At 46.7% G+C, this 13,941-nt stretch overlaps 1 pseudogene across 1 annotated transcript in view; it reads left to right on the top strand.

Moving 5' to 3' along the window:
- The window catches only part of LOC150051988 (uncharacterized), a 12,968-nt pseudogene extending 7,223 nt beyond the window's left edge, over positions 1 to 5,745 (top strand). The window contains exons 4-5 of the transcript XR_016538383.1: positions 2,182 to 2,303; positions 3,925 to 5,745. The product of XR_016538383.1 is annotated as an uncharacterized LOC150051988 (transcript). The remainder of the gene's footprint in view (positions 1 to 2,181; positions 2,304 to 3,924) is intronic.
- Positions 5,746 to 13,941: the final 8,196 nt, after the last annotated feature.

Below are 13,941 nucleotides of genomic sequence, written 5' to 3'. Positions count from 1 at the left end.
TAAAGTGAAGAAGAAAGAAAAAAAGCAGAGAGGAGGAGAGAGACTATAATAAAAGAGGGTGAAGGCAGGCCCCAGGAGGCCGGGGCCTTGTCCCAAACCATCAGTCTTCATTGTCTCCGTGGTGTGCAAAGGCAACTGTGGCATAAGGAAAAGCCACTATTGGAGCCTCGGCTTTTATTTTATATCCTATACATCAGGAGGGAGGCAAAGCTTTATTTTCGCCAAGAGACAGATATTTTATTTCTCTCTTACGGTTTTATGTGTGAGAGATGTCAGGTTGCCACAATGGATGGCTAATGCATAGGCAAGAGGAAGCCGTGTTGGCATGCTGTGTGTCATAGGGTCTTGGGGCGGGGGGAGCAAGCCTGGGATTTAGGGCTGATGGGACACTCTGGGGGATTTCTGCTAAAACATCTCTCTTCATAAATCCAGAAGCATGGTCAGCTCAACAGGGAGAAGAAGGAGTTTTAGAGGGAAAAGAGTTGGGCTTAGTAATAAACGAACACACAAAGGAACCGCTTACCTTCCAACAGGCTCGGGGAAATGAGGGCAGACAGCTCTATGGAATAGAGACCCTCAAGCAACACACACACCACTCACTGCTCAGAGGAAGCTATGTTCCTGGCAGAATAGTGTCACTTTTGCTTCTTTTTCCAATAGATAGATAGATAGATGTGTGTGTGTGTGTGTGTGTGTGTGTATACATATATATATCTTCCTTAGAAATCTTATTTTTTTCATCTCCTCAGAGGTTTTTAACCATCCTCAGAGCTTTGACAGAAAGAGTTATTAATTTGCAAACCATTTGATTTGTGAAAGGAAGAAGATGCTGCTTTTCAGTGCTAAATCCAATGTCATGTGTGGACACACACATACACACATGCCAGCCCATCATGCCATAAAGCCTTAAGTGTAGATGCCAGATTTGAACCTAAGATAAGCCTTATCTCTTGATCTACCTGCCCTTGAATCAAGTCTCAGATCCCCAAATATATGTTTTTAAATCTAAGGCGATGAGGACAGAGACACAAAGAAGAGAAATCTTGTAAAAGTAACATATTCTATTCTGGACTGAAACTTCTCACCTCTCCTCCAACCAAATCCTCCAAGCCTGTGTGTGTGTGTGTGTGTGTGTGTGTGTGTGTGTGTGCGTGCTTGCATGTGCAGTGTGGCTTGATTCAGGGGGCTAGGTACTGTCCCTTAGCTTTTTTTTTTTTTTTTTTGCTTAAGGCTTGTGCTCTACCACTTGAATCATATATCTACTTCCAGTTTTTGGTAGTTAATTGAAGATAAGAATCTTGAACTTTCCTGCCTGGGCTGGCTTCCAACCTGGATCCTTAAATCCCAACCTCCTAAGTAACTAGAATTATAGGTATGAGCCATCAACACCTACCAAGCCATTCTTTTCTTTAAAAATTTTTTATTGTTATAATAAAGGTAATGTACCTAGAGCGTTACAGTTATGTAACCGAGCCATTTTTTTTTTTTTACAGGAGTAACCTCATTCATTTCCATGTCCACTCTGCTGTTTTGATGTCTTAGTTTAGATCTGTGACAGAGCAAAAAAGCTTCCTTTGCCTAGTTTTGGAGGATCTCAACAAAAGATCCCAAGACAATGAGCAAGGGGACTGGGCACACTGTCCTGGCTTTAGCAGAAGACATTTACTCTTTCTGGTCCTCAGTTCTCCCTTTGATCACAGAGGAATGGGCTAAATGATTGTTGAGGTTTCTCTAGGCCCAACTTCCTCTGGCTGAATGAGATAATGTGTGAAAACGCTTTGTAAACGCTAAAGCCTGACCAATGCCAGGGATTATTATTATGATTCTAATCAATCCTCTTTTCTCCACACAGATCTTGGCTGCAGCAAGCAGGCTAAAGGGGCCCAAGCTAGAAAGCTTAGCTTTCTCCCAGATGGAAAAGCTCTATCCGTCAGACGGGAAAATCCTGTATTTCTAGAAACATTCTGTTTCTGTGTGTGTCCCATTCCGTTCAGTCCAGTGGTCAGGGATAGGACAAGGAGAGGAGGAAGAGGAGGAGAGGAGAGGAGGTAGTTGGACTCACTGTGACCCATTTCAGCATACATGGAGGCAGAGGGTATTCTTCAAAAGCATTTCTCTCCAAGTGACTTGACATAGGAACCTGATGGGAAGGCGATTTGCAATTATATATTTTTTTTCCAGGAAGAAAGGAAAGAGCAAGGTGTAAGCTGATTAGCAAGTTAATTATTTCAGTACCCCAAGGGTTCCTGCGTGGTGGTAACTTGTCCAGCCCTGGTGTAATTTCACAGTCCATGCATTTCTTGGTGAGTACCTGGGGTGCCTGAGTCTGTCTGTCTATCTGTCTGTCTGTCTGTCTGTCTGTCTGTCTGTCTGTGTGTCTCTCCCTCCCCCCTCCCCCCCACCCCCCCCCCCCCCCCCCCTCCTCTCTCTCTCTCTCTCTTTCTCTCTCTCTCTCTCTTTCTCTTTTGGGGGCTGGGATGGGAGTTGGCCCGGGTTGAGGGTGCGAAGCCTACATCATGCCTTTCACCTCCAGAGTGCTTAGTTGCCTACCTTTGTCTTTTTTAGAAAGGAAAAGCTTTTGATTAATACATATTAAGGAGACAAGTTATCCAAAAGCAGGAAGGCTAGGAGACTAGGAGGCGATGTTCCCAGACTTGGCCTGGAGATATACTGGGCTGGAGAAGCCCTTTCCTCTCACTTCCTCCAGTCCAGCCAGCTCTCCCAATTGCCCATTTGATTTCTCACCTCTGGTCCTCAACTGTGACCCAAGGAGCCTCCTCCTTCCGGTCTGACTAGAGATCTGATTTTCTCTTGGAGACAGGAGAGAGGATTGTGTGAGCAAAGGAAGACCTCTCCTCAGAGAGATAAGTTGGAGATGAGAACCTGAGACTTTGAATTAACAGCTCCTGAAGCTCTGCTAGCTGCCTGCTTCTTGGGCTGGGAGGGCCAGCCCCCCTGCGGCTCCTTCTGAGCTGGGGGAGGGAAGGCTCTACAGTTTACTTAAGAGTGGTCCCATCTGCTCAGACTGGCCTTTCATAAGGGGAGGGATTTATGCAGTGTCCTTGTGCACAGACCTGGGATTTGGCTGAAAACCTTGGGCCTCTGAGAATATTACCAAACGCTAAAATGTTCAGCCACAGAGATGATTCATGATTTTGTCTGTGTGGACAGCGTGTGTGTGTGTGTGTGTGTGTGTGTTGAAGAGTAAGCATGCTGCACCATTGGGTATAGTTTTCATTCTTTAGAGAATGCTTTGTTTCTGTAATCAGACTCATGTAGATAAGACCTTACATATTTCATACAGTGCTGCATTTACCCCTGCACAAATGGGAAAACATTGTTGAACATTTCTAAACCAATATGGCTATTAATTTCTGTACAATGCCAGTTCAACATGGTAAGCAGGGGTGTTTTTTCCAAAATTGATAGCATAGCTAAAATTTCCAAAAATTCAAGTTAAATATGTGTACATATATGTTTCTATATTTAAAAAAATAACAGCAGTATGTTATGCATCAATAGCAGAAGCAACAGATTTTGCAGGTTCTTTTTTTTTTTTTTTTTGCCTGTCCTGGGCTTGAGCTCAAGGCCTGAGCACTGTCCGTGGACTTTCTCAAGGCCAGAGCTCTACCACTTGAGCCTCAGCACCACTTCCGACTTTTTTCTATGTATGTGGTACTGAGGAATTGAACCCGGGTCTTCGTGCATGCTAGGCAAGCACTCTACCACTAGGCCAAAATCCTGGCCCCCAGACTGCAGGTACTGTTCAGTCAGCACACTCCATTAATAAAAAGAACAAAACCAAAACTCTCCAAGAAATGCTGAGTTCTGTTATTGTTGTGCTATCTGGCATAGTTTTCACTTTGAACCCAAATGGTAGAAAGCTTTTCGTCACTTTTTGTGTTCTTTTCTGTCTTCGTTCAGGAGACCACATTCAGCACAGGCCCGGAGAGCTGACTTCCTGACTTCCAGCCGTGAAGGCGCTGGTCAACCCTGTGAGGATGCCGCAGTGTTCACTGGCCTGTAGCTGTCCCCATGCAGGTTGGCTGTTACCCCTGCTGGTAGAGGCCTATCTGGAAAGACAACCCTTCCTCGATGGTGGCAGAGACTTTGGGGACCGGGGATAAGTCCAGTTTGGACTTCATCATTTTCTAGTTCTAGAAGCTGTCAACAAAAGAGATGGTAGCAAATCTTGGTAGAGCACTTGCCTAGTATGTGCAAGGCCTGGATTAAATCCCCAACACCTCAAAAAGGAAGGGAGGGAGGGAGGGAAGAAGGAAGGAAGGGAAGGAAGGGATGATTTAAGGAAAAAGGGAAGGAACTGAGGAAAGATTTGGAGAAAGAGGGAAGGAAGGAAGGGAAGGAGGAGGAAGGAAGGATTTAGGGAGAAAGGGAAGAAAGGAAAGGAGGGGGAGAGAAGGAGGAAAGAGGGAAAGAAGAAGGAACAACTTAGAAAGGAAAGGGAGGGAGGGAGGGAGAGAAGGGCAGATTTAGGGAGAAAGGGAAGGAAGGAAGGGAAGAAGGAAGAAAGAAGAGGAGAGGAAGAGTAGTGAGAGAAAGTTTGATGGCCGGAGTGAGGAGTCTCAAGTCTCAGTCCTACAAAATGAAGCCCAGAGATGGTGAGGATGTGTGCTAGAGAACAGTCTTGAGAGAAGTCTGGCAACTTCGAGAGACCCGCTAGCACATTTTGGAGCCTGTGATTTCTTTTCTCTGCGGGGTGGCTGGTGAGGAAGCTTTTCTGCTTGTGGGGCACTCATTCGAGGTCCCACCATCATCTTGCCTTGTGGAAAAAGACCCAGCTTTCCCAACTGTGTAGTTTTCCTTTGCCTGGGGCCACTCATAATGAACCTGCCAGTCCTCCCTGCTAGTTCACTAGCCAATGTCTGTGCTGGGGGGGATGAGCTGCAGGGCCTTTACCAATGTGCAAGCTTATTCTCATTGGGCGCCAGGAAGGATACAGCTTCATTTTAAAGAAGAGAAGCAGGGAGCCATTTGTAAAAACAATTGTTTTCTTTCTTTTGTGTTACTGGAGGTTGAACCCAGGGCCTGGATCAAGCTAGGCAGGCGGTCTACCAGTAGAGCCATGCTGCCCCCTCCCTGGTTTTGGGTTTTGTTTGTGAGATAGAGTCTTGCTACCTTTGGTCTGGGTGGCTGGCTTCCATCTGTCTTGTGAGTAGCCGAAATTACAGGCATTCACCACCAGGACTGGCTGGCTAATTCTATAAAGCTTTACCACTAACTCCGTAAGTGCAACGTTCCTTTTCTTCCCTCTGCATGAATAGCTTTGTCAGTCTGAGGATCCTCTCAGAATGCTTCCTTTGGTCTTCATGTTTAACACATGCTGGGATTTGGACCTGCTTTTGACAGACTGGGAGGAGTAGACACATTCCAGAGTTCTGCTGCTGGAGTGACTCTTCTTTCTCGAGTGTTATCTCTCCCACCCCCAGCCCCAAATCCTCACCCTCTCCTTTATCTCCCTTTCCTACAAATGCAGATGACCTCCTAGGGAAGTGTGAAGGAATGGGCTTTAACCAGGTTTGGGGAAGAAGGGAGAAAGGGAGTCCAAAGAAAGACAGATGGGGCCCATTGGGATTTTTAGAGGATCCTCTTCTGTCCCCATTTCTTGTGTGTTATGCAGTGTATCTTATAAATTGTGCATTTGTTGCCAAAACCTACAGTATATATGTGTATTTGTCAATTGCTGCTTGGCCAAAACAGTGTTAAATAAAATTGTAAGAAATGCTACCAGGGCTTTGCATGGGTTATTTAATTCTATCAATGATAAACAATGTTAATGTGCAACATCTCGCTCGGTACAATATCATGTTTCATTTATATATGTGAGACATATTTAAGCATGAAAGATACTGTTTTCTGACATGCATTTCCCAGTGATTACTTAGGAGAAGCGCAGATTGAAACAGCAGAAATCCTCTCCTCCCACAAACACTGGTGTGTGTACACAAACTGCCAGTCGCACAGTCACTTGGCTGGCCAGCCATGTTACCTATCTTCATATATAAGCTTTCACTGAGAAATGTGAAGTGTGGATTCAGCTTCATTCGCCTGCCTAGAATTCTAGATACCTGTGTAAACACACACACCCAAGGCACTGTTTTGGCGTCTTTGGTACCTTTATTCAGATTTTTTTCTCCCACACATATTTAAACTGATGCCCAAATCAATGTTAATATCAACATGCTTATTATCGCACACATGGATTTAAATTTGTGTGTGTGTGTGGGGGGGGGGGGGGTTGGTGGGTGGCATGGGGGTTTGAACTCAAAGCCTAGTGCTTGCCATGTAGGCACTCTACCAGTGGCCACTTCCCAGCCTCCGGCCCCGCCTTTTTTTGCTTTTGTTTGTTTTTAGATAGTGGCTTGCTTTTGCCTGGGCTGCCTTCAGACCATAGTCCTCCTACCTCCAGTTCCCTTAAAGCTGGGATTATAGATATGAACTACCACATCTTGCTTATTTGTTGAGATAGGAGCTTGGTAGCTTTATTTATTTATTTACCAGAGCTGGCCTTAAATGGAGCTTCCTGTTTCTGCCTCCCAAATAGCTAGGATTCTGCACATGGATCTTCAGATGTACAGATGTAAATACTCTTACCAGTATGCTCGGATTGGCTGGAGGGATGTGTGCCTGCCATCAACCCCCCTACAGAAGAGCCTTTGCCCTTGGAACCCATGCATCTTTGTGTGTCTGTGTACATGTACACATTGGCACGTGTGCCACCACATGAACATGCACTCACCTCCTCTGTCTGGCCAAGGAGTAAGAGTTGTCCTGTTAACAGTTCTAGACCTTTGGGATGGTTTTGAACTGAGATCTTTTCATGTTTGCCCTAGGTGAGCCTAGAGGCCTTCAGAATGGGAAACCTAGGGGTTTCTAGACTCTGGAAGTGGAGCTGTGGTTCAAGTGGTAGAGCATGAGCCTTGAGTGGGGCCGGGTGAGAGGGTGGGAAGAATTTCTGATGCAAAGAGTATGAAAAGGTAGGAGGGAGAGATGACTGATCTGGGTAGACAGATGCCTCCAAAAGAAATCCACGTCCTGGATTTTCATCTCACAGATATGTGTGAGAGACACAGAAGGGTCAGGATACCTCTGGTCAGCTCCTCTGAGCCTCATTCTGCTACAGGTCAGTTATATGAACCTGCTCTCTGTGCCTCAGTTTCCATGTCTGGAAAGTGAAGTAGGTGGCTCCTCTCCCTAGAGCATAGCCTGGACTCACAGAACATCTCTGGATGTGGTCTCCAGCATCTTTTCTTTTTTTTGAAAAAAAGTTTTTTTTTTTTAAATACAAATGTTTCAAATGCCATCATAGAAAGTGAGTATAACAAATCACCATGTATAACCATTACTGAAATTGAACAATTAATTAGCATTTAATCACATTTGCATTGATAATTTTCTTTCTCTTCCCTTTCCTCTGCTGAGATATTTTAAACCAAATTCAAGATGCCTTGTAATTTCCCCAGTTCCTAAATAGCATCTCATTTTTAAAAGTAGTTCCCAAATAATTGTGTGTTGAATCAAGGTTGAACCATTGACCTCAGTGATCTTTAAGGCTCGTCTTCCCAAATACCATGTCGCAGAAGATCTTTTATACATAAAGCTAGATTCCAGTGGCTTCTGCTGAAAGGTGTTTTGGTTTTCTCTTTTCTTTTTCTTTTTTTGGTGTCAGTTTGGGGGCTTGAACTCACAGCCTGCGCACCGTCCTTGAGCTCTTTTGCTCAAGGCTAGCACTCTATCACTTGAGCTGCAGCTCCACTTTTGGTTTTTACTTGGTTAATTGGAGAGAAGAGTCCTATGGACTTTCTGCATGGGCTGACTTCAAACCATAATCCTTAGAGCTCAGCCTCCTGAGTAGCTAGTACTGCAGGTGTGAGCCACTAGCACTTGGCTCGCTTCCAGCTTTCTGGTGGATACTGGGAGATAAGCCTCTTATGGACTTGTCTGCCCCAGCTGGTTTGGAATTTGGAATCTTGATCCTAAGATCTCAGCCTCCTGAGGAGCGAGGATTATAGGTGTGAGACACCAGCGCCCAGCTTCGGCTGAAAGCTTTAAATTCACACGTGGAAGATTAATAAAAGCCCCTGAGATTATTCTTTCAGTTTTGGAAGAGAATATTTTTGAGTACACTATATATATATATATATATATATATATATATATACATATATTCTGAAAAAGCTCATGGCCGCATTTCTAGCTCTGTCTTCCTTCCTCTCCAGGTTTCTATTGCTCTGACACATTTACCCAATGCTAATTATATGGTACATTTGCAAATACTGTGAGTAGGTACCTGATAAATGTAAGAGATACTTTTGCTACCATACATATTTCCTGTCTGGCTTTTCACCCAACCTGTTGGATAGCATACTATATTTAGCAGAAAAAGTGAGAAGGCACAAGTCTCAGGAGGAAAGTTCTCTCCCTCCCCCAGTCCTGAGTCAAAGAATATCAGCCCCTAGGCCTGTGGCCCAGTTCTGGGCGCTGAAGAAAGCACTGAGCTCCTGTGTCCTAGAAAGCTGCTCTCAGACCTGGACCTTTGGGAATCCCACATTAATATTCTCTAATACCAGTTCCCAGGCAAAGCTGGTCCCTCTGGGAAACAAGCCCTATACCATGGCCACACATGCTGTGCTGGAACAGGGACACGGGCTGGCTGCCCCTGCAGGACCTTTCTCCATTTGAGGATGTTTAGAGGAGGTCTCCCTCTCACTAGAGATGAGATGGGAAGGGGTTCATTCTGCTGGAGGTCCTTCAAGAGAAATCTGTTCTCCTTCTCTCCCTTTAGCAGATGGGCATTTTGGACTGGTTTCCCTTCCTCCCTCCCTCCCTCCTTCTTTCCCTCCCTCGCTCCCTCCCTCCCTTCCTCCCTTCTTCCTTCCTTCCTTTCTTCCTTCCTTCCTTGCTTCCTCAGAATGGAACCCAGAGCATGTACTCTACCACTGAGCTCTGCTGCTGGCTTGGATATTTTTTCCTTTAATTTTTTATTGTTATTATAAAGGTGATGTACAGATGGGTATAGTCACAAAGAGTACATTTCTTTTTTTTGCAAAATGTCACCCAGCTCTCTCCCAGCTTTTCCCTCCCAGCCCACCCACAAGTTATATAGTTCATTTTCAACACGATATCCAGTGAGTGCCATTGCTACATTTGTTTGGTCTGGATGTTTCTCTCTCTTTTTTTTCTTTTGCCAATCCTGGGCCTTGAACTCAGGGTCTGAACACTGTCCTTGGGCTTTCTCAAGGCTAGAGCTCTACCACTTGGGCCACAGCACCATTTCTGGCTTTTTCTATTTTTTCTATGTATATGTGGTACCGAGGAATCGAACCCGGGTCTTCGGTGCATGCTAGGCAAGCACTCTACCACTAAGCCAAACTCCTGGCCCTGGTCTGGATATTTCTTTAGGAAAGTTAACCAGTGTAGTTGCTGTTGCTGTTGCTCAGAGCATTGGCTAAGCCACTGGACCTGAGGCATTGGCTTAGCGATTGGACCTGAGGCCTTCGTGGATTTGGACTTTACTTTCTTGCCACTCTTATTTAATGCCTGTTTCTAAGCCCCTTTATATTTTCCCATTTCTCTTTCATTTTGTCTCTATTTCCCCTGCTGACAGACCTCTTCGTCAGGTTTTGGCTTTCCAGGTGGTGAGAGTGGGGGGTGGGGCTGGGGACTGGGAGGGGAGTGGGGTGGGGAGGGGGGACCCTGGACACAGCACAGAGAAGGTGCTGCTCATAGGATCATGCACAGTCTCTCCCTTCCCTTCTTTTCCTTTCCCGTAGGCTCTGGTATGGAGGAGCCCGGTTCTTCAGGCATGGGCCCCTCCCAGGGGTCACCTCTCCTGGGGCCTGGGGAGTATCACACCCTAGGATGTGACGAATTCCCAGGGGACCTTCAAAGAGCTCTGGTTTGTTTGCAGTGCAGACCTTGAATCCTGCTCTGGTCCTAAATGTTGTTTATTTTGACTAGGGCCTACTGAAAGGGGGCTGGAGGGGGGAATTCTGTAGGGAAGATCATAAAACCATTAGCAGGACAGGGCTTTTAGAGGTCATGGGATCACAGAAATTTTCTGACTGGTAGGAACATAGACCATTGGGAAGGTCAGTGATGACCACTCTGTCATCAAAAGACAGGGACTCTTGGGGCATCTGTGTGAGGACTTCTTCTAGAAAGGAGATGTAGGGTGGGGGTCATGACCCCAGGTTGGGGAGGCCAGTGGTTGCTAGACATGATGGATTTGCCTCTGGGCGGGAAGATTACTTTGCTGAAGAGCAGAGCCTGTTGTTCTGGGAAATGGGCTCAGCTCTGAGATGAAGGATTTCTACCTTCCACTATCATTTATTAAGCAGGGAGTACATACCAACTGTACTTGATGCTTTCCAGTGCTTTGTCTTATCCAACCTCTGAAACAATTCTGGAAGAAATGTGTGTTTATTTGTTTCAAAGAAGACAAGTTCAGAAAAAGGAAATGGTTGGCTCAGGATGACACAGCAAGTTAGTAATAGACTTTGAAGTGTGTGTGTGTGCGCACACATGCGCATGTGCTGGTCCTGGGGGCTTGAATGTAGAGCCTGGACACTGTCTCCGAGTTCCCCTCCCCTCCTCTCCTGTAGCACCACTGAGCCACAATTCCACATTCAACCTTTTGAAGATAAGAGTCTCAGACTTGGGCTGGGAGCGTGGCGTAGAGGTAAGAGTGCTTGCCTAGCATGCACAAAGCCCCAGGTTCGATTCCTTGGTACCACATACACAGAAAAAGCCAGAAGTGGAGGTGTGGCTCAAGTGGTAGAGTGCTAGCCTTGAGAATGCTCAAGGATAGTGCTAAGGCCCTGAGTTCAAGCGTCAGGACTGGCAAAAAAAAAAATGTCTCAGACTTTTCTGCCAGGGCTGACTTCAAACTTTGATCTTCGGATCTCAGCCTCCTGAGTAGCTAAGATTACAGGCATGAGCCATCAGCGCCCAACCTAATTTCTTTTGAGCCTATTTGGTATAACAGCTGGGAGGGGTGTGTGCAAAGGGGGAAATGAGACTTGGATTCGCCTTGAACTTGACTCAGATCACAAAAAGATACCTCAGAAGCAGGCAAGGCATACTCTAGCTATGATCCCTGCTGAGAGCAGGAGAGGCGAAGGGCCAGGGCTGAGCTGGACCGTGAAGGGGCAGCTTATGTAGCAAACTCTCCCCCTGATCCCCTGACTGTGTAATCCAGTTGCTCAGAGAATGGAAAATCCCTTCTTCCTCTCTATCCCCTTCCTCCACAAAGGCCTCCTAATAGGCCTGCCAGCTTTGGGGCACTAATCTACCCAGATGTCCACTCTGTGAGCAGTTTGCCAGGGGTCTCAATCCCAGCTGCCCCTTGGTCGGAGATGGGGGTTCTGAGAAGTTAGGGATCTCTGGTTTTCTAGCCTGCCTAGGATCAGAGGAAAACCAGGCCTCAGTAAGCTAAGATGAGCTTCAGTGCAGGGTAAGGGGCTCAGGATTAGAGGGAGGTGGGCGGGAGGGCTGGCTCCCTAGCTGAGGTGCCTGGGGCCAGCTTGTTATTAAGCAGCCCCATTATTCCATTCACCATGTCCCTTTCCTTTTTATTTAAAGATGGCCCCTTCCCCACCACCTTCGCCTCCCCCACCCCCTCACTTTCACTCATCCATCCACCCAGCGCTGACAGCTGCCCTGCGGGTGAACTCCTGATCCTCCTATGTTGGAGACAGGCAGGGCTCTGGCCCACACATGCATATGTGTGTGCGTGCACACTTGAGATAGGGCTGACTTGGTGATCAAGAAAAAAAGAAAGAGGGAAGTGAAGAAAGTGGCAGAAGAACCAGAAGAAGGAAATAGTAGAAAGGTGGCTTAGGTAGTAGAGCAACTTATCGAGCATGCACAAGGACTGCTGTTCAATCCCCAGAAAAGATAAGGAATTAAAAAGCAGGAAAAGAGAAAAGCAAAAAAATGACTTGCTTCAGATGGCTCACGTCTATATTCGAAGCTCTTCAGGAGGCTGAGATCTGAGAATCATGGTTCAAAGCCAGCCCAGGCAGGCAAGTCCATGAGACTCCTATCTCCAATTAACCACCAGAAAACTGGAAGTGGAGCAGTGGCTCAAAGTGGTAGAGCGCTGTCCTGGAACAAGCATAAAAGCTCAGGCATAGTGCCCAGGCCCTGAGTTCAAGACCCCTTAAAAAAAAAAAAAAAGGAGAGGGGGAGAGGAGGTAACTAAGATTAAGAAAGAAGGTGAAGAGAAGCCAGAAAACTAGTTCGCCATCCTGGATGACTGGAGAATAAGAGGGTGCCAAGGGACTGTGGGGAGCTTAGCCACGTCGGCTTGAAGGGAAGTGGGGGTCTCTTGGGTGTGAGGGATGAGACTGGACAGAGCATCACTCACCCTACTCTTACCTCTGGGCACATAGTACCACCTCTGGGTGAAAGTTAACCAGTTTATACAGAACAGGTTGCGTCTGGAGGGACCCCTGAGCAATTCAGAGTTCTAGGACTGACCAGATGGAGCGCCTCAATTGCTCCAGCCTTGGCTGGTCTTACAGCAGTTCAATTCTGTCCACTCCTTATGGATACTATTGCGTAATTGTCCCAATTGCAGACTTTGGTTTCGAAACAGTCTTTTGGGCCAGTCCGGGGGCTTGAACTCAGGGCCTGGGCACTGTCCCTGAGCTTCTTTTGCTTAAGGCTAGCACTCTACCCCTGGAGCCACAGCGCCACTTTTGCCTTTTTCTGTTTATGTCGTACTTAGGGCTTCATGCATGTTAGGAAAGCATTCTACCACTATACCACATTCCTAACCTGAAACCAAGTCTTACTATGTAGCTCCAGCTGGCCCTGGAACTTGATCTTCCTACCACCACCTCCCAACTGTGCCATCAGACGTGGTCATCGTTGGATTGTATGTCATGATGGGCATAAACTTTAAATCCCAAGGGCTTTCCATCCCTTCGTTTTATAGACTGGAAACTGAGGCCTGGAGAAGGGAAGGTAGCCCTCAACAGCTTATGGGGGCCCTGCCTTTCCTTTCCAGCCTTCCAGGCTCAGCCTGAGTCTGCCTCTAGAGAGTAAGAGGGGCAGAAAAGTGCCTTCTGCAGAGGACCCAGCATGCCATGCCCTAGCTTCTGGCAGCATGGCCACAGGGTTTTGCAACCTACAAGAGGAAAAGCATTTGTGCTATGATAGCTCCCATGTTTCAGGGGGCATTATTGGTTTTCAGATCTTCACGCATATCTTGCCAGGTGGATAGTCTATCCTGTATTTACTGAGAAGTAGACCAAAGCCAAGAGAGGTTAAATGACTTGCTCAAAGTCACAGAACTAAGAATGAGAGCTGGGATTCACTCAAAGGCCATGCTAAATTCCTCATACCATGCTCTTCCCCTTCTTTTCCCCCTACCATAGATTAGACCTGACATGGCCTATTCCCACTGAAGCCAGTGTGGTCAGGGAGAAAGCAGCTGGGTGGGTCTGATCATGGCCTCCTAACTCCCCACAAAGACCCCACAAGGACAAGGGTAAGGTCCCCTGAGACACTGTGTGATTTATCTGGTGATATTGTTACTTTATGGGATGGGCCAGGGAGATGTCAGGAAGCAAGTTTGTTGTAAATCTCCCTTCCTCTGCTCCCCTGCCCTCTGTCCCTCCTGAATTTATGGTAGAATCTGTTCAGAGCTAGGTACTTGGGGCTTGGGTTCAGGCCTGGGGTGGGAAGGGAAGGGACAATACATCTTCCTTCTGCTGGATCTACTACATGGGCCATGCATGTCTTTTCTGTACCTCTCCAAAAGTCCTTGCTGAGATCTGTTCAGCACTTTCGTGAATCTGGCGCTAAAGGTGTGGTTTGGGGGCCATTGCCCACCCGTGTTTCCCTCTGGGGGACAGAGTTTCTGAATCAAGCCAGGAGCCTGGAAACAGAGCCACCTGGAACTAGATATGGTCA

Source organism: Megascapheus bottae, chromosome 17, assembly GCF_031878675.1.
Source record: "Megascapheus bottae isolate mThoBot1 chromosome 17, mThoBot2.hap1, whole genome shotgun sequence".
In the NCBI taxonomy this organism is placed as follows: domain Eukaryota; kingdom Metazoa; phylum Chordata; class Mammalia; order Rodentia; family Geomyidae; genus Megascapheus; species Megascapheus bottae.
This window is presented reverse-complemented; position numbering and strand designations above follow the sequence as displayed.